The following is a 25,902-nucleotide window of genomic DNA, read 5'->3' as shown; positions in this document are numbered from 1 at the left end:
TTGTCAAATCATTCAGGTCTAAGCAATCTGAAGTCTTATTTCACAGAAAGACAAGGAAGCAGAGTGATACTCAGGCTCTCCTTTCTTAAGGTCTTTAATTGGCCTGTTCTTCTCTCACCTGCACTGGCATAACTCAGGCATGGTTGTGTTATGAGTCAGGAGAGATATATCAGGATAAACCTGGTTGTGAGGAAAATGAAAATTCATCTACCTGCCATTTCTTTGGTTATTTACTGTGCTGCTAGTTACATAGTTAAAGGATATGCTCCTCTTACCTATTTGATACCCCCCTCGTTTTGTGGAAGGGCCACGCACAGGGCTATTGCTGAACATCTGCTCACTTTGATCCAGTCTTGGAAGACTCCCACTGCCCTACAATGTAGCTTCTGAGACTTGGCAGGTACATAAAATAGTAACTGGTAAAGAGCAATGCCATGATCCTCTGACACAAAGCAAGCTAAGTGAAAGGTGCAGATAATGTACAGAGAAGGATGAAGGTAATTTTTTTCTTTCATCTCTGAACATGGCAATTATAGAGGTAGAAAGCTGACAGTGGTGCTGGGAGTAATGCATATCAAGTCACAGGTTTGCTCACAGGATAAACTCAGTCTGTCTTGAAGTGTTGTGGTTTGGTTTGGGTTGGTTGGTTGTTTTTTTTCTTTTTTTTTTGTCTCTCTTGATAATACTATTACTTGTGGCATGGAATTCAAATTTCATGATAGCTGAAGGATGTAGACTATTTTACAAACACTGCTTTTACAGACGTTTGTGATTTTGTTGAATTTTTTTCTGAGCTAAAAATAATTGGAAAAATAAAGTGGATGTCCATATAGACAAACGTATGTTTACACAGCCTGAGCAGGAGAGTCTCCTCACACGTTACTGTGAGGAGGTGCTATAGCTTTTCACAAATGGCAATATCACTCCCCATTCCCCCTCTGAGGAGGACCTATAAAACCTTTCTCCTTGCACTCACCAGGATGAAGCTGACACGCCATACTACAGGGAAAACTTACACTTGAAACACTTTTGAAGGTTTCTTTTAAAGGTCTTTTCTTCCCCATGTTCTTCAGCCTACAAAGTCAAGTTGCTGCAGTTGCTGTGTAGAGGTTGTCATTGAAATGTTAAAGCCTGTAAAAGTGTGTCATGAATTTAAGGCAAGATAATTTACAATCACAGCGGTTAAATACAACAAGTTCTGCATGTACATGAGGCATACAGCACAGTTACATCAGCTGAAAGCCTGAACTCTTGGCTGTCTATGAGATAAAGTTTTCTGTCTAGTCCTAATAACTTTAAAATTGTTGAAGCTTCTGCATTGCAGGAGTAAATGCAATTTTCATAAAACATAGGCTGAGTGACCCTCTGATTCCAGTTTGTGTGGGAGGGACAGTTGCACAGCATCAGGGATGCACAAGTGCACTGTGGAGATCAAAGCATTTGTACCACTAAATGCTGATAGGAGTAGATGATGACCATGCAGAAAGGTGCTGATTCCCAAATCCACTGATGGGTGACATACCTTGCTAAATCCTGATGGCCTCACAGTCTTTGTTTTGTAACTCCATAGGCTTTTGCACTGGCGACACCCAGAAGGTTTTGGAGACTCAAGGCTGGCTGTTGCTAGCTATCACAAGATTTGAAACAGGTTTCCAAATAACTATGGCAAACAAAACTGTGAATCATTTGTCAGTGCAAAGTTAATAATCTCTATCTTTTGCCTTTATTGTGCACTCGTCCCAGGGTTATCTGTGCTTCCATACTTGCTCTTGGAAATAATAAACCATTTTATTATTGTCTTTATCTTTTCTTCTTTCTCCTGCTCAAGCAAGCTTTGAAAAAATAAAAAAGAAAAATCAGTTTCCCTTGAAAATGTAGCACCCTTATGCTAACCCTGTTGAAGCCAATATGGATTTTGTCACCAGCTCTACAGACAGCAGACTCGTGCTCACTTATGCAACATTTTGGAGCTCACCAAGGGCATGATGATTCTGCAAAGAATGGAGGTGCTGAAAGTGAAATAAGATTCATCTATACTATTTCAAACCATCTTCAAAACCCTCCTGGACAGGAAACAAAACACAACCCAAACCATCTTACTTTGAGTGGTCCTACTTAAGTATTGAGCAAACTTTATAATAATGGTAATAAATTGGTGCTTGAGGCAGTTTCAGCTATATTACATATTCTCTATATACTATAGATATGGATGTATTCACCTTCTATATTGTATATGTATGTGTGTAAATATTTACATATAGCACACATACATATATGTTTTATGTATGCATAGATACTAACTTTTCTAAGTTTTACTTCTTTCCCTCCCATAGCTGAAACTGCTGGTTACTAACATCCACATCATATTCTATGTATGAAGGATATAATTTATTTGTAAACTCAGGATGTTCTTGTTTTATAGAGTTGCTTGTATTTTATAATTTATTTACACATCATGGTTGGAAATGCTTATCTAAGTGCTATGCATTGAAGTGTATGTTTGCTAAATCCATTTCACTCTGTCCGTGGCTATGTTCTTTCTCATTATAACAGTGGTATAAAATAGGGCTAAGGAGGAGACAAACGGATGGATGTAGAACTTTTGCTGGTCACACCAGTGGGTAATTCGAGAAGAGGATGTATCAGTAGTAGATATGTATATATTTTATCAACTAAATTTTATGGGAGGAAAAAGAAAAAGAACAGCATGAGGACGAGTTCAAAATGTGGAAAGTCACAGCCATTTCCAAGTTGGTCAACAGATGCATTGAGCCTTTTGCCATTAAAATTGTAAAGTTTATTGTTTGCTGGCTAAAAAAATATCCCTTTTGTGGTATCTGAGGTGTGAAACATTGTCAAAAATATGATGTCTGGAAAAAAAAGATCAAACTATAGTGGCATTAAATGTTTACTTTTATCTTACCAATATATCTGCCTCCTCCTGACTATTTCACTTCAGATGAGAGCATTTATGAAATGGTGGAGAAGAAAGGGCTTTTGACCCCCAAGATGATATGCTATTATAATAGTGAGTGAGGAAGATCAAACCTGAAAATAAAACAAGCACAGGGGTTTTCCAAGAAAGTATTGCTGAGAATCAAATTCACCAGTAAACAACAAGGAATTGCAGGGTTTCACAGCAATGACAGAAGTATTGCAACCAAGCATGGCACCATTAACTTCTCACCTGCTACTGTCCAGAAACAGAAAATAGAACACAGTCAAAGGGCCTGAACTGGTCAGGCTATTACATAAGCAGGTTCTACACATGTGCCTCCTTGTATTAGGCAGGATTTCTCTCTCTACAGCTGCGAGAAAGGGAAAAATGTGAGACCAAAAAAAAAGACAAAAACGTATTCATAGGTATAATTTTTTGTCACCTCTAGTAAGTGTGTCATGTTTCCCTTGCCCACCATTCAGGTTTTTAACACGATGCAAGAATAATAAAAAAGAGTTTGTGTCCATTACTCGAGACATGCTTGTCTCTGGGAGAAGCGATGGTGGCAGGTTCAGCTGACCCCTTGAGCTTCTGCTAAGGTGTGTGCAATATCTGCTTGCCTTTTGCTCACATTTGTGGTGTTGTTCCCTGTTGGTAATTAAAACAGTGCCTCACTTGCAGGGCAAGATATGAATTAGCTCTCTGGGCAAATCTCAAATGCCCTTTGACATTTGGGTAAGCCTTGATAGGGATACTGTGCTCCTCCTATTGGAAGACAACAACAGGTCCTACTTCTTGTGGAGAAGAGAAAAAAGAAAATTATTTAAAATCTCCTTTAAGACATGTTGTATGCTGGCAGATGATTCCCTCATATGTCTTTGCTTCAGAAGGGACATGTTAGTATGCTGGACAACTTAATATTTGGTTGACAGTTTGGTGTGCATTTAAAATAGCCCGATCTTTCTTGTTATTACACCAGCTTGGTGGTAGGACTAGCAGTCACAGTGACAGGGGATGCAGTCATCTAAAATGACCAGCTCTTCCAGAAGAAAAATATTGAGGTAGCTACAGAGGCAAAGGCTGGCACATAATGAGATGGTGTGCTGGAGGGGAGGAAGGAGTTTCTCCTCATTTCTTCTCTCCCAGCAGCAAACCCTATGACTCCAAGTACTACCTTGGCTGTTGCCCCTGGGCCACTGAATTTGCATGCTGGTGCCTCTCCATGGTATCTGTAAATGAAGATAAACGGCCATTTATTTGGTCTGTGGGCTGTTCAGAACAGCTTTGATTTGTTCTAAAGAGCTACAAGGCTTATTGCCTATTTTTGAGGTAATTTATCTTCATTGCTGTTATCACGCAGCCACATCAGTATTAAAGAGCCTGAAGTGCCTTACAGTGGCAAAAACAGAGAAAAATGGCCTGGTGCAAGTCCTAGGCAGAGCTGGTGGTGGGGATCGCTATATGAGCTGAAAACAAATTCAAATCACACTAGGTGAGTTCTGAAGCCTTACAGACCTTGATGCTGCACGCCTCCAGTTTGGGACAAGACTGCCAGGAAAGGTTTCAGGCATGGAGCAAGAGCATAGGATCACACCTAGCAAAAGGCTGGTGTCCTTATGAGGCCTGCTTTAAATTTTTGGGACTGCTTGAAAACTAACAGCCCAGCCATGACCAAGTCTTGTCTTCTCTTTAAAACCACTGTCTTTCCAGGCTGAAAATGAGGAGAGGGTTTAGCGTGGGAACCTGATAGCCCCCATCATCTCCTTATGGAGTCCTGATCAAGTTCTCCAACTACTGGAATGCCAGAAGTGAACATAGTTGCTAAAGTTCCTTTCCCACATCATCTGGGAAACCACTGCAGCTCCCAGGACATCACCCTCATTTTGCTGGGCAGCGCTAGCTGCTTGGAAGCCTGCGAGGAGAGAGAGTAGCAAGAAAATTCAGCTCACAGGCTCTCAGATGAACACAAAATTAATGTTTAGTGCTTCTAGAAAAAGGCCATCTGTGAGTGGATTTTATTTTTTATGGTATCTGTTAGTACTCTTGACAGTTGCCAATCTGGCAGTTTTGGAGGCTGACATCTGCTATTTAACCACTGAGCAAAGCTATTCTGTCTGTGACCACACAAATTCTCAAAGACCACTTTCATAACTGTCAAAAGCAAGTAGGCAGCTTGGAGGTCCTATTTGCTCTGCCTTCAAGAACAACTCTGGAATTGTTGACCAGGGAAAAGCTCTAAGAAAGCCAACAACGGTCCATCCCCAATGGCCGCTTGTCTAGGGAAAAGACTTGCATTCACTTTCATATGTGTTTATGTACATCTCTTCTGTGGATGCTTATTGCACAGGCTTGGCACCTATCCTTTGCATCAGATTGTGGGTTTCATGCCAGCCAATTGGCAGCCAAACACATGCATCTGTGTGTGTTTTGTGCACATCCATATCTATCTCCACCTCTAGCTCCTAGAGACTCAAGTGCAGCCACATGCATGGGTGCGGTGTGCAGAACTTGGGGCTTGCTGTGTAGAGGAAGCCTCACACCTCCAGCAATGGAGGACCTTTGTCACTCACTTTAAAAGGAGCAGGAACATCTCAGCTTCATTCTCTGAATGATGGCAAACCAGGGAGCAAATCTGACATTTGAACATTTTCCTATAGTTAGTTTGTTAAAAGAGGAATTATTCATTGTAGTTACAGTGAAGCAAAAGGGGAAGCACACAAGCCACCCTACTCCCTGAGCTGTGCTCTGCAGACTCCTCCACACTGGTGCCATTTGGTGCTGTGTGACACTCAGCACAGCCCCTCACAAATTGTCCCTGGGAGGTTGCTTGAAACAGGAGAGCCCAGCAACACTGAGGGAGTAGCAGTGCTTTTAACCGCCTGGTCTTCAGTGGCCCAGCTGGCTCCCATCTCCATGCTTTAGCTGGAGGCCCAGGGACACAGCTATGAAGAGAGTCATGGCAGCTGTGGGAAGATTCACAGCCCTGTTTTTATTAAAGAGCAAGCTGCCTGCTCCTAAACCATATTTTATGGAAACCTCACAATACCCAGCAAGCAGCACCACAGGAGCCAAGCAAGACACTGCTAACATCGTTTTTTTCTCCTAATTTCCAAGGCCAGTGGAGAGCATGGCAATTATGCAGATACTGAAAAGGCAAATGTTTGGGCTCCTTGCCCTGCGGCTGGTGACTCTGTTGCCCCCGGGAGCTGGTGTGGCTGCGACTCACACCTGCCCTCAGTTTCCAGAGGCTCAAAGAACATTTCTGAAGGTTATATGTAAAGCCTTTAAGATGCTGTGAAATCCACAGAAAAGCTTCTGGATGGCCTCTAAGCCTCCACATTGCAGACTTTACATCCATCGGACTCCATTCTTTCTGCTGGCAAGGTGGAAACAAGGGGAGCACCAATGCTAGACAATTAGCACTGCAGTGGCATGAAGTATTCAGAGTAGGTCAGTCATGAGAACAAACACCATATGCCTACTAAATAAACCCCTAGCCTAGCAAGAAGGCTTCATACCTGAAATCTTTGATGGAGTTGCAGTTACTGTGAGAGTACTAGGTCACTGAAGTACTTCCACAGCAAACAAGTTGCTTGGGGACTGATTGCTCCAGCCAGTAACCTAGGCACTCATGACTCATTCTATGAAAAATTTATTTATTGCCCCTCTAAACAATTCCCAGCTTGCTCTTATGTCCTGTTAATAGTTTGCTTTCCAAATTTTTTCATGTTTGCAACACACACTGGCCCAAGAGGCAAGTTTCCTATCTATCTCTCTGTGGCAGATGATTGGTGTAGACATCAAAGTCAGGCATGTGTGCCTCACTAGGAGATCACTGCAAAGCTATCCTTAGTTTCTTACTAAGGCACTTTAAGGATATTCTGAGCTGGCCATTTTCACTACTATGCCTCACATAGACACTAGGACAGTGATACTGCCTGTGCACAGCCCCCAAGACATGTCCCAGTGCAATGTGATTACAGACTTATTCTCCAGTCTGTAACTGAGACCAGTGCTCCTGGAGCAGGGACAAGGCAGTTCTATACTGCAGAGAGGCAGGATCAAGGGGAGACAAAGGGGATGGCAGACCCAGTTCTGCTTCATGGGGGTGGGTGAACATTCACAGACTTGTCAGCAATTTAAGAACAGGTGAATTGCAGCGAGGATGAACGTGATGGCGCCTCACCTGCCCCTACAGAGGCACAGGGCATGCACTGGCACCACTGGCTGGAGGCCTGCCGCAGATACATAGTCTCATTTTGGGATTTATCTTATTGTCACATGGAAGCAGGAACTCACTGGGGCTAGGGAGGAAAAAAAAAAAAGTTCAAATCTCAATAACCTAATAGTCATGTCAAAGCTAGCTCTGAAGCTTTGGGATGTTTTTTTTTTTTTCCCCTTCCTCAAACAGAAACTTTGAGTAAAATTGACCCTCATGCTAAGCCATTTCGACCTCTTCATAAGACAGCACCATAAAGTGTGGAGGCTATTATACTGCCTTATCTTGCTGGGATTGTAAACCTTTGAGCTTTAAATCCCTCTATGACCCTAGAAATTCTTCTTTTGGCAGGACAGAGTAGCACTTTTTTTTTTTTTTAAGCACACAGTGTGGTGACTTGTAATTAAACCCAAAATAATCACAGTTTTTCAGATGGGAAAGCTGTAAATCCATTTGTCTCAGAAATCATACACCTGACCACATCCTGGAAGCTTCACTCGGCTGCGAGGCCATGACGGCTGGCCAGGAGCTGGTCCGCTCACTGCTGGCTGCTTCACGCTGTGAGATTTTGCTGTAAGAAACTTCATACAGTGCCTGAGGTGCACGGCAAGGCTGGGTGAAGGCTGGCACAGGGGCACTGGTGCCAAACCTGGACTTCTCTGCGAGGGACCATCTGCCAGCCTGAGGCAATTCAGGATTTCCACCATTTTCATCTGGCATGCTGCATAAGCTTTGCCATGAGAGTTGCAGATGGCAGAGGGAATTCAAGCCTAATGACAACAAGATTCGCTTTCCTCAGGTGCCTTTGACAAGCCCCTGCCTCTGTGGGTGTCCCCAGGCTGCCAAGCCCTGCTCCACAAAACAGCTGAGCCCTGCTCACTGCAGCCCCTGTTGCAGGGCTCCAGGGGAAGGGAGACAGGGCCAGAACTGGCCTGGCTCGGCTGGCACCAGGGAGCGAAGGGCACAAAAAACCTGCCATCATCCAAAGCCAGCATCAGAGTTGAAGATTTTTCCTGTTGTTCTCCGGAGTGGAGCAGCAAGCTAAACATTTCCATGTGACGCCAGAAATGTGGTTTTGGTTTTATAGAGTCTTATGCTCTCTGGTCCCTCCCTCTCCTGACAACAGAGGTTGGACACTTGACAATGTTGCCAAGGTTTACAATGAGGTTTTAAAACCTCAGCAGCTTCAAGAGTGATAGCAGCTCTGAAAGGCCATGTCACTGGCAGAGCAAGACATGAAGGGGGTGGTGAGGAAGGCACCCACTTCGCGGCAGGGCAGAGCAGAGAAGCGGGAAGCTCCCTGGGGCTCACTGCAGCACTAGGTGGAGGGCCCTAAAAAGTGTCCCAAGGCACCTTTGTCCTTGGCTGTGGAAAAAACAGCGTGTGCTAGAGTTAGCTTTGGCACATATTGCTGCATTCTCCACACATAAAAGAAAGGTGTGTTTTGAAGGCATCACATCAGGCAGGAGCAAAATCCTTGTCTTTGCCCCCGCGGCTCCTCTGCCTCTTGGCTCTGGTCTGAATTGAGATACCTGCCTGGCTAAGTGACTGTCTGGCAGGGCTCGATCAAGAGGAAAGAAGCCCAGGTTAAAGCCTGTCTCAGTCGTGATTCAAGCAGGTCTATAGATCTCTAAGCCTATGCTGTTTCTGCAACTCTGCAAACACAAACCAGGGGCTTCTCAACAAATGGGCCTTTTTCCAACTCAAAAGTAGGACAAGCTCCACGCTCCCACCATCCAGTACTGAACATATAATTTCTTGTGATTTAGCAGCAGACTGAAGAGCTGTTCCACAGCAGAGATTATGTTAGTCTATTGATGAGCTTCTCCACCATCCTGGAAGGACATGCTTTTGCCAGGGCTTTAGATCTGAATGGTAAACCAAACAGCTCTGTGGACTGGATGTATCACAGTTACATTACATGGATGGCATGAAGAGCACTGGGACTCTGATGCAGTTAACTTGGGCAATGCCCATCTGAAGGATTTTTACCCATTTTCTCATCTTCCAGCCATAAAGCAAGGTGGCATCCTTTCCTGGTGGGCTGCCGCACCCCAGCCTTGTGATCAGCTTTCCTCCCGTCTTTGCAGAAAACTCAAAATGAGATTTTTTTTGACTATTCTTCACAAATTATGTAACGGTCCCCACAGAAATTGTTTGGTAAGTGTGTGTGGGGGGAAAAAAGTCTTTGTTATAGTCATTACACTGACCTTTTAAAATACCATTATTTACTGGTGCGTTAAGCCACAGAGGTTCAAAAATTAACATTCTCAATTATAGGTATGGAGCCTAGCTCCTTCCTGTGGTGGCATGATGACTGCAACTCCCTCCAAAGACAACAGACTTTCCATCCTTCTATGTGGGCTCCTGCAGTGTGCTACTGTCAGTGGACAACTCCATAACTTCACAACTCATCACTTGATTGTCCCCAGTTTGGTAAGGGATAGCACAAGGAGGTTCAAGCCAGACTTCTTCTCTACGTGTTTCATCATGGGATGCACAACACCACACCTGGCACCTACTACAACAGGAAAGCAACACTAAAAAGACTTCATTAAACGGAGTTTCATTAACAGTAAATGGGCAAGCACAGCACAGAGCAGAGCATGGTGCCTGGGGGAGGGGAAGAGTGGAGCTCTGCTAATTTTCTCATCAGACACCCTTCTCTATTACTGGCTCCTGGCTCCTGCTCTGAAAGTCAAGTGGAATTGTCAAGAGGAATCACCTGTGATTTAAAGTGCAGTTTTCCTCCAAGAGTTATGTAAAATTACCACCTTCCTATCCAGAGCCCTTGGGAATCAGAGCTGCTGAATTGGAGGGGCGGAGGAAGAAAACACTGCTCCTTCCTCCAGTGTCTCACCCCCACTAGACCAGCCCTTAGTTGAAACAGAGATGGGAAAGCAGGCTCTTAATTCCAGGTAAGAAGACCAGCAAGTGCTGTCTGCCTGAGCCCAGGAGAGGTAAGGAAACTTTAAGCAAAGAAAAGGCTATGTGATTATCCCCTTCCTCCTGTCCCGAGGGCATGGAAATCAGATTGAAAGATTTCGCTCTGTCCTGACTTAGGCATCTTTGGAGTTAAAAAGGACTCCAGCAGGATGCTTCAGCCCTGCTCTCTTGCTGTGAGTCCCATCAGAATTTGGTTAACAAGGAGTTGGAGCTTCTGAGAGTACTGAAAAGCTTGTGTGTATGCATGTTTCTGTGCGTGCCTCTCTCTGTAGCTTTATAGAGATATATTTAAAAGAAGGTTAATTGGTCTCCTGGGAACTATAAAGAACTTGTTAGATTCCTCTGTGTATGAGCAGTGACTGTATGAAGCCTAATTACTAAGCCTGAGTTATTCTTTTTTTGGAGGGGGGGAAGGAATCTCTAAGGTCCTTATTAAAACCTACAAAAAGTCTGTAGAATGATGGAATTAGAATTGATTTGTCCATGCTGATCACAAGTGCAGAGCAAATAAAAACATTGAACTTTCCCCATGAAATACTAATGTGGGTTGTGTAGGCATGGCTTAAACATCACTATTGTGGGGATAAACAGAAGCCACTGTGCTTAATGGCAAGAATAGCAGACTTCCAGGTAAGATGCACTTTTTATGCTTATGGCAGGAAAAATACATGCTTAGATGTTCTCATAGGGAGGATTTTACAAAACAGCCATCTCAGATGTATTTTTCAGGCTGATTAACTTTGTAAAATCAGAAATGAAAAAGAAAAATGCTTTTGTATGAGAAAATGTACATTGATAGCCCTTACAGGTAGAGAAGTAGAGAGGCAAATGGACAGTGTCATATCCTGTTCCTTTTTTTCTTTGTTTCTGCTCTTATTTTTTATTTTTTTATGGTGAGAAGACGTTTCCCAAGCATCAACAATGAGAAAGCCCAACCATGGACAACAGTCTAACCCTGGCTGATGTGCCCAAGGTCAGAGACAGTTTCTGGTGCAGCAGAGAGGTCAAGCCAGAACTCCACATCCATAACTGTAAGACCTGTCTTCTTCTCCTTGTCTTACGGGAGATTTAATTCTGAATCAGGAAAAAAAGAATCCTCAAAATTGGCACAACCTCTGTGAAAACCAGAACTCTGTTCATTAAGAGCCTTGCAATGGCCAGGGACTACTTGGAATATACTGTGCAGGGAAACAGTCTCTGTATTTCATGATTGTGTTATGTAAAGAAATAAGATGTCTAAGAAAAACTAGCTTAAAAAACCTAGCCATCAGAAAACAAGATTACAGCAAGAAGCAGAGAAGGGGTGAGTAATGGGCAAGTTTTGTTGGCATAAATACATGCATGACAGACTTCACACACAGGCTGATAGACTTAAGGAAATCAAAGCTCTAAAATATTGGTTCACTGTGTGATGCTCGGCGGCCCGCATAGCATGCTCTTTCTCCATTTCCCAACAGACAGTCATGGAACTGTTTCACTTTTATATTTTCCCCAGGCATCTGCTATAGACCACTGCTGGAGAGAAAATACGAGCGTAGGTAGATCCTTCAGCTTGCTGTAATGCGTCCTTTCTCATCTGACCTCGGGTAACTCTGCCCAACCCCTAGTGCTCACCTTCCCCTGCTCTTGCGCCTGGAGAGTTGAGATTGAGAGTTGAAGACTGGGTCCCCCTCATGTTTTCTGATTGCCCAACAGTGATGCCATTACTTGGTCAGAAATCCCAACAAATGCAAAGGTCTGATCTTTTCCCCCAGATAATGTCCTTTTCATAACAGCAAGGAGACCTGACCAAGCAGTCAATTTCTGTGAGTATTACTGCACTTCTTGGGTGGCTGACAGAAGTTGGCCTCTGGCATCAAGCCATGCCACACACTCCAGAAATTCACTGTGTTCCATCGGTTACTGCTTGTATATTACTGCTGGGCAAGTGAACGCTCCATACGCTGGAACAAATTCAAACACCTTGAAAGGAGATATCTTCCTCAGCATTGGCATTCATGTGCCGTGGCTGTAAATTACATCCAGAGTATTCATTTTCTTTTAAAATGTGTTCTCATTTCATAATAATTAATGGTGTCAAGTTACTGTTGTGAAAAAAGCCTGACAACAACGATGGAATAATGAAATAACAGTCATGGCTGGAGTAGCAGCAATAAATTGTTGGAGGGGAGTGACACACCTGAAGTGATAGTTTCAAAGGTCTTAAATTATTTAGGTTTGAATGTTTCTCATAAATATTTGGCTTTTGTTAACATTTATTTCTGTGTTAAAAATGGAAGTCAGCAGCTGCGGTAAGGAAAATTCTCTTGCCTCTTGAGAGTGGGGAAATGGGGTGCCCGTGCTTTCCAAGACATCCTTCTCTCCCTCAGATATGACCTCCTAATTTAGCAGTCATCTGTAGCTCTCAGAGCTTCACTATTTGGGGAAGGGAAATCCAAACCCCACAGGCTCAGAAAGGTCTAGAAATCACACCACTGAGCTCACAGGTCCAATTTTTTCTCTTTTTAAAACTACTATGAGGTGAGAAACTCATGAAGCAGTCAAAATGGGGAGAAAACAAAGCAAGCAATTTCCACATAGATACACTTTTGATTAAATTTTTTATTCAATTTTAATATTCAATATTATATACCATGTGAAATGCAAGAAGAGGGACAGAGCCCTGCAGATATTCTAGGAGAGAGGAAAATCTCATTTAGAACATTGAGAGACTTATTTGATGTCAAAGAGCACTGAATCAAGCTTTTGGAAACCACACCTAAGGGCAAGGCAAAGGGTGCTTTATAATATGGGTGACACAAGATCTTTAACTGATGGCATAAAATGGTATGAAAAATTGACTGCTGATATCAGTGGAATTATATACTTTGTAACTGATGTATGCATTTCCCAATATTTATTATCAATTAAACTAGAGGTTGTAAATTGATAATTGGATATTGTCAATTAGATGGGTAGGTAAAAAAAAAAAATCCTCTGAAAATTGCAGATATTCCTCCAAAAGTCAACTCAATTCAGATCATACAACAAAACTAACAAATACTAAACACTTTTGTAAAGCATGTAGGACCTAATGAAAAGACAGCAAAATCATCAAGAAATTTCCCAGTGCAATAAAAAGCATTTGATTCCCTTTCTCCTTGGATATTTTTTTTTCCAGACTAGAGGTTAGCTTCACTGTATTCTCATGATGGCCTCACACTGTTCCTTTATCTCCATCAAGGCTTGCATCAGGCTGTGATCTGTCCCATGGGTCACCTTCAAAATGTTATAGGCCTTGAGGAGAGAACAGAAAGGGACACATTAGTTGTTGTGCAGACCATGGAAAGGGGTTGGTCCCTGCACCTGGGCAGGGATATAAGTACTGGTCCTCAACTGGTTGGCAGCTGGGGGCTTGAATGCACAGCACAGTAGAAGCAGCAGTGACGTATCCCAAAGCGTATAACGATTTGTCCCTGACAAAGGAGGAGGCACTAGCACATTATTCTGAGGTGTTAAAGCCCACAAACACGTTGCACAGATGGACGTTTGGAATAGGGGAAGATAATTTTTCACTGAGACATGAAGGCCATTTTAAGATTGGTCAACTACAGCATCCAAGGTTTTCATACTTTATTTAAAGGACAACTGTGACACCTGTGATGTCAGTAACCTCAAAGCTGTAGAAGAAGTAATGGATTAATGCTTAACCAATACAATAAAGTGCGTTAACTGTATCAGGAGAAGCTATGAATAGCATCGAACAAATAAGTACATTAATTGTTTCAATCTAGAAAAGTATTCAGTGGAGTGGGTCTTTCCTGCTTTTCCCAGGGGTTCTTTTCTCTGTGTGTTTGTCGTTTTCTATTGCTGGGCCAATTCACACTTGCTGATACATCCTGTAGTGTTGCTGATTCCCTGACACAGGGAAATGCTCTTTGTCCATCTCATATTTATTCATTACTGTTCATATGTCATTTCTGATCTTCCTCCTATTAAATTCTTCCTGCAAGGAGAGAAGTACCAGATGGAAATGGATTCAGCACTTCTGAAGAAAGGACAAGGGAGCTAGAAGTGTACTGGTAGGAGAGAAGATATCAGAGATTTTTCTTCATCCCACAGTGAAGTATTGTCAAAAACTAAATGCAGCCTTTGCTTCAAAGGGTTCCTGGTCCAGACAGCTGACAAAATTCACCTAAATCAGCTTTGGGTTGCAGAAAAAAGATCTTTTTTGGAAACAAATGTTGAGGAAGGGGCCTCATTTACATTGGAAAGATAAAACTAAATATCTTCTTTGGTGGAATGAATGAAAGACTACTTCCAAATTCTAGAGACTGGCAAGCATATGGAAATTCTAGCACAGTTTATTTTTGCTTCAAATTAGCTGATTCTTAAAAGAAGAAGGAAGCAGCAAAAAAACTGCTGAAAGAAAAAGTTGAAATAGCAGTCAAAACATATCAGAGTGTAAGGAGCTCTAAAAGGAGTCAAATATGTTCTGGGCTCCAACAATACCCTACTACTAAATGATAAAATACTCAGTTAAACAGAACAATGGAAACGCTTTCATCACCATTAGAAATGCCTACGAAATTTAGAATAAAATCAGAAATCCTCACTCTTTTTGCGTATTACTGTTTTAGCAGAAATACAAAGCTGCTCAGGTTTTTTGTGAAATGTTTGCAAGTAAGACATAATTACACTCCCTGAAAAGACTAGCTAAATTGTTCTTAGTGTTTTACTTTTCCTAGTTTAACATAGAAAAGAAATGTTGTAAAGAACAGATCATAAAAGTATTTCAACATAGTGGAGTGTGAGGTATAAGCTATACAAAAACTTTGTGGTTTTGTTTTGTTTTGTTTTTTAATAAACAATTGAAAGAGTAGCGTAAAAATCAAGAATAAGATCCAGTCTTCCCTGCCTGATGCAGTAGGATGGAGAAGGAGGAACACTTGCATAGCATAGAGGTCCCTGGGTAGCATGGAGCAGGACAGCTGCAGGTGGGGATCCCCTGCGTGTTGCAGTGCAGCTAACTGGGAAGGGACAGGACCACCCTAGAGCGAAGCAGCCAGGTGAGCTGCCCATGGATCCAGACACACTTGGTGCACAGCATTTGCATACCCTGGTGAAGAAAGCCAATGGATTTATTGTGAGCAATGTATGCTAAGAACTGTGCATCTGGATACATCAGGGAAGCTGACCTTGATCTTCATTTCACCTACAGGACAGAGGTCAGGCAGGTAGTGACAGTTCTGGACACCCTGATGCACAGCCAGACATGTCCATGTGGATATGACTGTTAAAAGGCAAAAATCCGTAATACTAAACCTAATCTTAAAATAATGCTACCATTGCTGACTTCTCTCTCACCCCCAACATTTCCTTTCCGTTTCCTGTCTTTCCTCAGTATGGCAGATAAAGCACCCAGCCTTTATCCTTTTGTTTCCTCAGGGAAATGCAAACTCTCATGCAATGTTCCGTCTCATATGCTGCAGTACAAGGCAGAACCAGCTGCATCAAAGTTAGAACAGCAATGACTTCTGTAATCCCCAAATTGAACTGGCATTAAGTTATGTAGCTGGTTTTGCAAAGGTCAGTGTAAAACCGGGGATAATTTCACCTCCAAAGGAAGGAACTGTTTTACTGGGCAGAAGCAGGAACAGGCAGGCTCTTTGAACATTCCCCTGTTCTCCTAAAACACACAGCCAACCAGCAGTCAAGGCTGCACAGAGTCTTGTGGTTTGTGTGGCCTTCCCGTCAGCTAAAACAACAAATCTAATTATGAAAAACTATAGTAATTGCAAGACAGTAACACAGGCCACAGTGTCACCAACCACACACTCTCTTCCCAAAGAATATAAAACCCATTAGATTGGCTGCTGCTCCGTGAATGCAAATGAAACACAGTGCAGTCATTTGTTCCTGATTTGCATGGGGATGAGATGGGATGCCCATCACCACAGCTGCAGGGAGCTGTGAGCAGATGCAGGATGGCACTGCTCCGTCACAGGGAAAGCAGAAAGCAAATGGCAATGCACCAAAATGGCATGAAGTAAAGGCTAGCACTTCAGAGGATTAACCACGGGTTCCTACCTCTCTTGATTGAAGGGGACGCTTGTTAAAGCAGTCATGGGAAACCCAAACACTATCACAGTTACTATCAACCACAGCTGGTAAACAATTCAGCATTTGAAGCAGACACATAGAGAAAGGGGATGTCTTCAGAGTTGCTGTGAAACCTGGGAGGGCTTTTACCCCACTTCCTCTGCTTTCTGCCTCCACACAAGGGCTTATGGTAAAAAGGAAGATGATACTGTATCTACTGCAGGCCTTGATGAGACAAGACAGCCATGTCCATCAGCTCATGGGAGCAGAAAGATGCTCCTCTGACTGTGCCAGCCAAGAGCAGGGTCTGCAGGGGTAACTGGACAGACAGTGTCAGAGATGTGTGCATCCTCTTGCCTGATCCCCACTCGACCATCGCTCAGCTGCTGAGCACCACTGCCCTGCTCAGGAGAGGGCACGGGCACAGGCAGCCACCACCCAGGGGATGGATGGGCAGCTGGGACAATGCGCTGCAGAGCTCCGCAGCTCGCTTCGAGCAGGTGACAGCTCCCTCAATCTGTGCTTCCCCTCTGCAACGTGCTTGTCCTCCCAAACTGAGTCCAGCCCTGCTCAGGTTATGGGCAACCAAACAGGTGAGTTTACAGCGCAGTGAAGGTACCAAACGACACTTAACAAATATTTATGTTAATGAGTGCACCTCAGGACAAATCTATACACTTGCTAGGGGCTCTCAGGAGCTCCAGAGATGCTAACCCATTCGGGGCTCCTGCAGGAGCTCTGCTTCCTGGTCAAGAAGCTTTTCTCTTCACAGGACAGCTTGCTGCAGCTTTTGTTCATGCCACTTCTCACAGTCACTTCAGGCTCTTTAAATTAGGTTTGTCATACTGAGCTCCACCTCTAGTCTTTTGTTGACAAAGGTTTTCCTGATCTGTAATTTCATTTGTCCTCCCACCATTATACCTTTCATATACATATATATATGTATATAAATTTAAAAAAAATACCTTGGTTGTACAATAAACCAAAGGCTACCTTCAGGTTTTATTCCAGGAGTGGAGTATTGCCTCACTGCAACACTTCTGTTTCCAAAACCTGGCAAATTAGATTCTGCAGAGCCTAATATGCTTGTAGGGAGGTGATTTCATTTTTAATGGGTTAACATAAAGCCCTCCACATTATTTAAGCCTTCTTTGCGTGTGTAAGGTAGAGACCTAAACCCAAAGGGCACTAAGAGTAAGGTGGTTCTGACAGTGATTCATTTTTGGGTGGCACAGAGAGCAGCAGTAAGGGATGGGCTGCAGAGCTGTGTATGAAGATCTACTGGTCTTAAGAGACTGTGCATCTGATGCAGACAGGCTGTCAATCCCCAGCAGCTCTGGGGCTGTGCCTGATTAAACAGGATTTATATGAGTGAGGTGAATTCCACTCAGATCTCAATTCCTCTGCACCCTCCACATCCTTCTCCTTAATGCCGCTCTGAAATTAGTCTGACGAGAGTTCCAACGGGGTGCTATTCAGTGTCAGGGTGTATTAAGAAGAGTAATGAAGCAGAGAAGGTAATTGAGTTTCTGCCCGGAGCATGTGGCATGCTCTGTTGACACATCTAATCACAAAGGGCCAAACTATGCTCTCATATAACTCTAGGACATTATCTGAGTTATACCAGGAATCACATCCTTTACTTGCAACAAACTGAAAATTATATCTTGCTCTGATTTGTTCCATTGTAGACAGCAATGAAGGGAATCTGGTTCAGATCTTATGCAAAGAAACGTTGTATCCTATGCTTACAAGTTACATGGACAAGCAGGAGGTCAAGAAGCTTTTCCTCCTCTCAGCTCTGCACCCAGAGAGTGAGTTCAGTCTCTCCCTGTCTCATACGTGGGTGAAAAGGGGGAAGCTGAACAGGGAACAGACAAAACTACAACAGGATTATTTTATAAATGGTTCTGCATCTCAGCTGTACAGCAGTTAGTGGTCCTCGTAGTCCACTAATGGCTTGTAGACCACAGCCAGAGATGCACTGAGGTATGGCACAGAACAGTGAGCAGCACCTTATTCTCCCTTTCCAGGCAAAGAGGAGATCACAGCTTGAAAAAAAGGTTTCCATTTTAGGCACTGCTCAGTGTTCCAAGGATAATACAGTAGCAATCTGGCTTGCAGTGGGCAACTAGTTCACTGAAACCATACAAAACCCCACCCAAACTTCCATCTTCACTGATGAGCAGCATCCAGACGTCCCTAGGGGAATTCAGTCCAGTTTAATTTAATGCAGTATCATATTAGAAATGCAATTAAAAGACTGCCTGTTGATATGTTTCCCATATCTTGTTTAATAATCAGAGGTGGTCATAAAGTTAAATATATAAAGTGAAGATTTACATTACCAAAACTTAGTAAGACTGGCATTGTATTAAATACTAATTTATTATTTCAAAATGAGGAAATTATAACAGATGTTAAAATGAAAACAAAACAAGGGTTGAAAAAAGTAAGTACCAAATACTAAGTTATCTAGAAAGTGGGCCAACAGACAAGAGGGGGAACTGCATGGTGCATGCACTGTCTTCAGGACAAGCTGACCACAGGACGATCAGTAATACAAGAGAATAAGCATAAGATCTCTTTGAGGGGAACTGGAGGCAGCACATCTTCCAGAGGGAGAAAAACACCCTCTCAGTGATTGAAGCCTTGAGATGGGAAATGAGTGAGAGTCCACATCCTGAGGACACATTGCACATGGAAGGGGATTCTTCAATATATTTATGATACTAACAGCAGTATAACAGTAGGACAAATAAGAGCCTGGGGTTGGAGTAAATTAATACAAAAGTCAGCTCAGGTATGACATGGATAGCTGTAAGCTGAAATGTAACTAGCAAAGCACAAGCTGCAAAACCAGATCAAAGAAGAGAAAGATGATGAATGATACAGAAATAGCAGGGACCTGTTGATTTGAGTGTGGCTCACAATAAAATACAAGCATTAAAAGCAAAGTTCTCCAGCCTGAAATCACAGATCCCTGACAGGAAATAAGAAGGGTAGAAACTACAACTCTGCTCCTGCTTGTGTACTTTCAGTGCTCCCAGATTCACTTTGCTACAGTAAGAAGGAGAGCATGAAGCACTGAGATATTTTGAACTCTTTGGATCTAACAGTAATTTTACATCCAGACACCTCTGAGTTATTGAACTGTAATTATCAGTGACAGATAGTGGAGGAAGTCAGTGCCTGAAACGCTGAGCCACGGTGACCCATCACCAGACTGAGCTGCAGCCTGGGGAAACACCACTGATGCAAACGGCAGTGCGGAGTATCCAAAGGCAGGGGGTACAGGCAGAGCAGAAGCAGGGGACACACAGCGGATTCCTGGGAAGCGAGGGAGGGGGACAAAGAAGAAACACTCCGTAACACTGACCTCTTTCAAGGTCTCCAGTGCTTGGGGGAACATGTCCTGGCTGTACTGCAGTTTGCCAAGGCGCATCAGCTGGACAGCTCTCAGTGGATGGAAACCAGGATAATACAGTCTGCAGAGAAAAAGGAGGAAAATGTGTCACTGTCAGCTCTCACCTTCACAGTCACTGCCTCTGCCGAGAGCTATTAGGGTGGGACTGCAAAGTCATTGTGAATGTTAATAAGGTACTCAGAGAAAATTAGCTGCACTACTGAGAAGCATGAAATACTGAGGGGAATTAGCAAATTATTACTCTCCATCTCAGAGGAATGCCTTTAATATTATCCTGTTAGAAAGTGACGGGAGTGGGATTATTTAATTCGCTACTGTTGGATAATACAATAGCATTTATTGTACTTAGTGTTACAAACAGAGGTCGTTCACAATCTCAGGTCTCTGGAGAGGTATAATTTTAAGAGAAAGCGTCATCAGGGAACCTAGTCCTGGATCCTCCAAGATGAAGGAGAGGGACTGCAGGGAAAGCAATCTGTAACATCGAGGCCACCATTTCTGAGGGTTTGCTTGCTGCTCCCTGTTGCAGAAAGAACTGGTGCTGCACCTTCCAGGAAACATCTCAGATTTGGCTTGTACATCTATCTAGGCAAGGTATCTGCTAGTGTCAGAATACACTCCCATTGTCAATTAATTCCACAGAAGCAGAGGTTTTCCATCGATCTCACTGGGGTTAGTAAAAACAAAACTATGCTCTCTTTTTTTCTAGGAAGTAGATGGAGAGCAATGACATCATTAATTCCTCTCAAGATGCTCTTGAAACGTCCATGCTTTCATGGTGGCCACCTGGCGTCTTCCAAAGCCCACCAGCCCTAGGCTCACAACACCTGGATCTCACTCCAGCCCTGTGTCCTGGATGTGGAGAGCACGGCATCTCGGAGGAGTAACCTGAGGGCTGCAGAAAGCCATGGACATGACTTGCTTGGAACTGGCCAGCAAGGACGCAAGAAAACACAAGGTGAAGTGACACACTTGCAAGTTAAGTCACCTACAAAAGATCTCAGATCTTTTTTTTGTACACAAATGAAAGAATAAAAGCCCTAAGCATGACTCACTGAATACAAATGTCCTATATGATCAAACAGCATTTTATTTCCTCAAGCACCTGTGCTTGAGGAGTGTCTAAAAAAACCACAAAATTTGTCACAGCTGCAGGAAGAAGAGCTGATAAGCTTCCCAAAATCTACTCTTTGAAGGATTTTTATTTTTTTTTAATGTTAAACCTATGATCATCAAACTTCAGTGGAATTGCTAATGAATGGTACCACTGCAGTCAGAAAGACACCTAAATCTGCATGAGTATGATTAAATGCATGCTAAGACATTAAATGATGTACATTGCTACAACGGATAGGAATCTTCTGATAAGTCTGCATGCAAATGAATGAGTTATCTTTCTCCATTATTTTTCACTAATGAAAATGTGAACACAATTAAATACAAGTAATTGCCTAAATGGCAGTGTATCTGGCTGTCCTTAGAAATCTCAAATGAAGAGGTGTAAACATCATGAAAGATGTTTACACACCCAAACCCCTCTTTGCTGCTGGTTCTGTGCAGTTTTAGTGAAGACATACAGAAATAAATGGGAAGCATGCCTGGCAGGACCTCAGGAGCAACAGCTCTTGACTTGCCCAAGCCCCTCATGAAGCAGCAGAAACAAACTCCCCAATAATAATAATCCATACTGAACTGCCATGAGCACCACCTGTTCAGATCCCCTGTGGACTGCAGTTCAAAAAGGCTGGAGAGCCAGCAGACAAGGGAGAAATAAAATGATAGCACTTATCTCAGTCCAGACTGACCACTAAGGAGCTACAAGGATCTGGCTAAGTAGACACTGGAAAATTATTGGTGAGTTTATTTTTAGATTTTGTTTGTGGTTATTACACCAGTTAAGGTGATGCTATCTGCTACTAGTTAAATAGGGAGAAAACACAACTCGGATATTTCCGTGAGAATTACTGAAGAGTAATAGGAATTGCAGCATTAACACAGCACAGATGGGAGTACTGAGCACACGCACAACTTTTAAAAATTGGAAAAAAATTATGCTTATATGATGCCCTATTTCTACTCTCACCTGTGACTGCTTCAAAAGAAAGAGTAAAAGAAGTCACTCCCCCTCCTCCTGGCCACCAAAATGCCAGGATGCCTGGGCCAAGGATCACAACCACAGGAGAAGGAGCCAGGAAGGCAAAGACTTTTGCATGGGATGGTAACTCATCTTTGCACTCCCCACCAGACTCTCTCTGCTGTATCCTGATAGCTCTGATTCTTTTCCCACTGCTCCTCCACGGCCTCTTCACATCTCCTTTATTCCACACCTTTACCTTTCATCCTTTCAACCACCTTTTTAATGTCTCTCCTTTTCCTCTCCCTCCTGAATAACCAGCCCCACACAAAATACCAACATAAACAGAGAACCTGGGTCCTGCCTCACCTGCAGCCACTGCAGGGATGGCAGCTCACGTAGACAAATCCAGGCTAGGCTTTAGTTCAGTGGTGTGGTGCCTGCTAAATTTCATGTGGGTTCATGAGAATTCAAGATCTGCCCCTCCATGCAAAGAGGTTTCTTTCTACAGATCACACATTTACCTGCAGTCAGCAAAGATTTATGTTCGTGGTATACTCAATACCAGAGAAAACAGGTGGCAATTTAGCAGTCAGGTACCCAGCCCAGACTACCAGCCATAAACTAATGCAAGTGAAAATCTAAGATGAAGACACAGGAGGAGTAAGAGCGAAATGAAGAGCCCTGTGCTCATAAATATTTACAAAGCTGGTTTACTAGGCTGATTTATGCTCTGGTCTTATGCATGAACATAGTTACATTTTGCAACCCTTAGAATTGATATTTGAAGCAACTGTTTATTATCATATCCTGGAATAAATCTATTAAACTACTGGAACACCTTTTGTGGAAGCACATCCATTGAGTGACTTTACTACAGAAATCTAGACAGCTTGCAGCTCTTCTGGGAGATGTGTAAGTGGGAAAAATGCTGCTGGCTTCTTCCAGGCATCCCTAGGATTCAGTATTATGAAAAATTGGCATGGCAGGAAGAACTAAGAAGCAGTGTCAGTTACATGGGAGCCAGTTTATTATCCCCACACATTGTTCTGAACAAAACAAAGTGGATAAATTTAAGAATAAGGAAGACATTTACCAGCCAAGAAACTGGTACCTAAAAACTGTCAACAAGAGACTAAGACAACTATAGAGAAATATATGCTGTAAAACATGTTACAGCTTGGGAAGAGTAGGATTTCAATCTGAAAAGGATTTTATGAGATTTACCAGGGCCTAAGGGACAGGAAGGGGAACAGTAACATACTGAAAGCTGAAAGAAAGATAGTTCTGTAGAGTAATGTTTCCTGGCCCTTGGCATTGGTCAATGCTCATCAGTTCACTTGTAAAAAGAGATTAAATGGGATACAACAACTAAGAAGTAAAGCTGTGCTGTAAATAAGAGAGCTGGAGGAGGCTGAAAAAGATCTGTACATTTTGTATCACATCCTCTGCTTATATAATGCAGCACAGCTTTGTTCCCATCTATGACCAACAGCACCCATGCTGCCTCCCCTCCAGCCTGCTCTTCTGCCTATCAACTGGTCCCCCCAGTTTGGTGTCATCTGCAAAGCCCACAGAAGTTCCTTCTGTTGCCTCTTTCAGGTTGTTGATTAAAGATGTTGAAGAGGACAAGTCCCAGGACAGACCCCACTGTTACTGACAACCAAACCAGGTAGGAACCAACAGCAGTGTGCTCTCTCCACCACCACCCAGACTATTTTTTTACCTATCTAGCTCTCTATTCACCTGGATTGTAACATCCTAACGTGGATGTTATCTCTCCACCTTGCAAAGACAACAGTAAGCAAGCTGGCCAGCTCTCTCAGTGCCTGCACTGGAGGTAGCCATCAGGTCTGGTGGGTCTGTAGGAGTCAGATTTTCTCAGGTAATCCCTTTCTCACTCTTACTCTGGGATGTGCCTGAGGAGACTTCCTTCAGAGGTGAACAGTGAAGCAAAGAAGGCACTCTCTAACTTGCTATTCAAAACCTCAAACGAAAACTATCTCCTGCTCTCCAGGCAGCCTGCACCAGTGCTTCCCTGTTCCAGGCACCAGCAGTTCCTGCATTTCATTCACAAAATGCAAGGATACCAATTTTCACTAAGAAAAGATATGGCCTATAATCTGTAAAGCAATACATGCTTCTAATAAACCAGGATGTCAATAGCACCTATTTGTAACTCAGCCACAATGTTTGCCTTGATTAACCCCCAGAGCAGTCACTGATCATATCATATATTTTATAGAGAATTTCTTTTATCCCCCCTACATTTTATATATTAGCTCTGATTCTCCCAAAGCAATCCCTTGTGTTCTCATGTAAAGGACAATGTAAAAACCATGACCTTTGACAAATTTTAGCCAGTTCCTTCTATTTCTTAATATTGTAGTTCCACCAGTTGCACTCAAATTATATCCCATTACAGGATAAATAATCAGAGCTTTTGTGTTCTCTCGTGAATTACAGTCTAGTGATAAAAAAAGAGACCATGCAGTACCACTGCCTTTTCTGATGCCCCATATTTTAAAATAAGTAGACGTCTACCATACCTTGTAAATCAATCTCTGGGGTTAACATATACACTGTTGTCTTCAGCCTGGTGTAATTAGAAGCAGGCAGGATTTATAAAATCTGAAATAAGGCTTTAAAATGGAAATGTTCCAAGGCCCTTTAATATGGTGACATCTAAAAAGTGATGCTATATATAACTGTAAATTGGTTTGCAGTATCTTTTATCGCAAGTAAATACGACAGCATAAAATACATAAAGCAGTTTTAGGAGCCACAGCAAGAGAGAAGGAATTAAGAAGGGGCTCCTGGGCTTCAGCAGAGGTGGTGAGTAGAATGCAAAGAGGACAACGTCAGCCTCATGACAGATACAGCTGGTGAAAATGTTCACCACAAGCATAGCACCCACTAAGTTGAATCTTCTCTTCTTTCTCTGACTCATTCTTGATTTCTGAACTACTCAGTATTTGGGTACATTCATTAAAGCTGCCCACTGAACCGCAGCCTAGGAATTATTTTAATGTTGTCCAGTTATTTGTTTTTGTTTTGTTTGTTTGTTTTCCAAATTCAGTGGTGTGAGACTGGCCATGTAATTTGCATGATAACATTTCTACTCCTTAGCTGAGATGATAAATAATTTCTAAATATGGGGATTATGAGAAACATTTTTAGGACAAATTTAAGAACAGATTATTATTTGTGCTAAAAAGTATGAAGCATTTGGTATCTGTCAACATTTCCAGGGAGGAACCAGTTATTTTATGAATAGTCAAAGAAATCACATGCCTCAGGAACATAAGACAAATAAACTAACTGTGCCCATTTAGGAGCTCACAGATCTTGATGCCAAAGGTGCTGCAGCTGTTCAGTCTGATCTACAAAGAATTTCACCTAGCAACTCCTGCTCCAGAATCCCCAATTGGAGGCTGAGACAGTGCTTAAGCAATGTGCTATTTTTAGAATATAATCCTAAGCGGCTTTATACATAATTTGCTTAATATTAGTATTTTTTAATAAGCACAAGCCCTGTGCAAGAGTTTTGCCTGAAATGGACAAGGTTTTGGGGCTATTTTTGGAGGAAGTGGGAATGCATTATTGACACTGGACTGACTGTTTTGCATGCTAAGTATTAGAAGTTTACTTGGAACTGTAAAATCTCTAAAGTCAGTGTATCTATATTAACTGTGTATAATCTGTGCGGGTCCCTGTGAAAGCCTTCCAAAAGGGTACTGGCCTGGCTTTCATGTTAATAATGTGGGCTTTTTCTTGGAATAATAATGGTGTTAACTTCTGTTCTTTCTGGCTTCTTTTTCTCCCTCTCTTTCTTTTATTCACTTAATGCTTCCTATTTATCAGGGATCACCAGGTAAGTTTAAATCACTTCAGTACTTTACAACTCCCCTCATAACTTCTGCAGCAGCTCGATAATTTTCTGAGTAGTAGACTAAATCCTTTACCTGTGGCAGACCTGATATATACCAGCTGCTCTGAAATGCTTATTGTCCATTTTAACTCCCCATCACAGTGTCTCATGGAGACAATGAAAACATCAGTGATCAGTTTAATGCTGGCATCACTCTTTTCTATTTTTCCTAGGTTTGACCTCTCTCAACTGGGTTTTGGGATCAGCTCCTCAGCACTAGCATGCAGGTTTTCCTGGGGGTAAACTCTAGTGCAGATTCCAAAAGCATTACAAAAAACTTTGCAAG

This window comes from Merops nubicus, unplaced genomic scaffold (assembly GCF_000691845.1).
Source record: "Merops nubicus isolate BGI_N331 unplaced genomic scaffold, ASM69184v1 scaffold32348, whole genome shotgun sequence".
In the NCBI taxonomy this organism is placed as follows: Eukaryota; Metazoa; Chordata; class Aves; order Coraciiformes; family Meropidae; genus Merops; species Merops nubicus.
The sequence above is the reverse complement of the archived record's forward strand: the minus strand, read 5'-3'. Positions refer to the sequence as shown.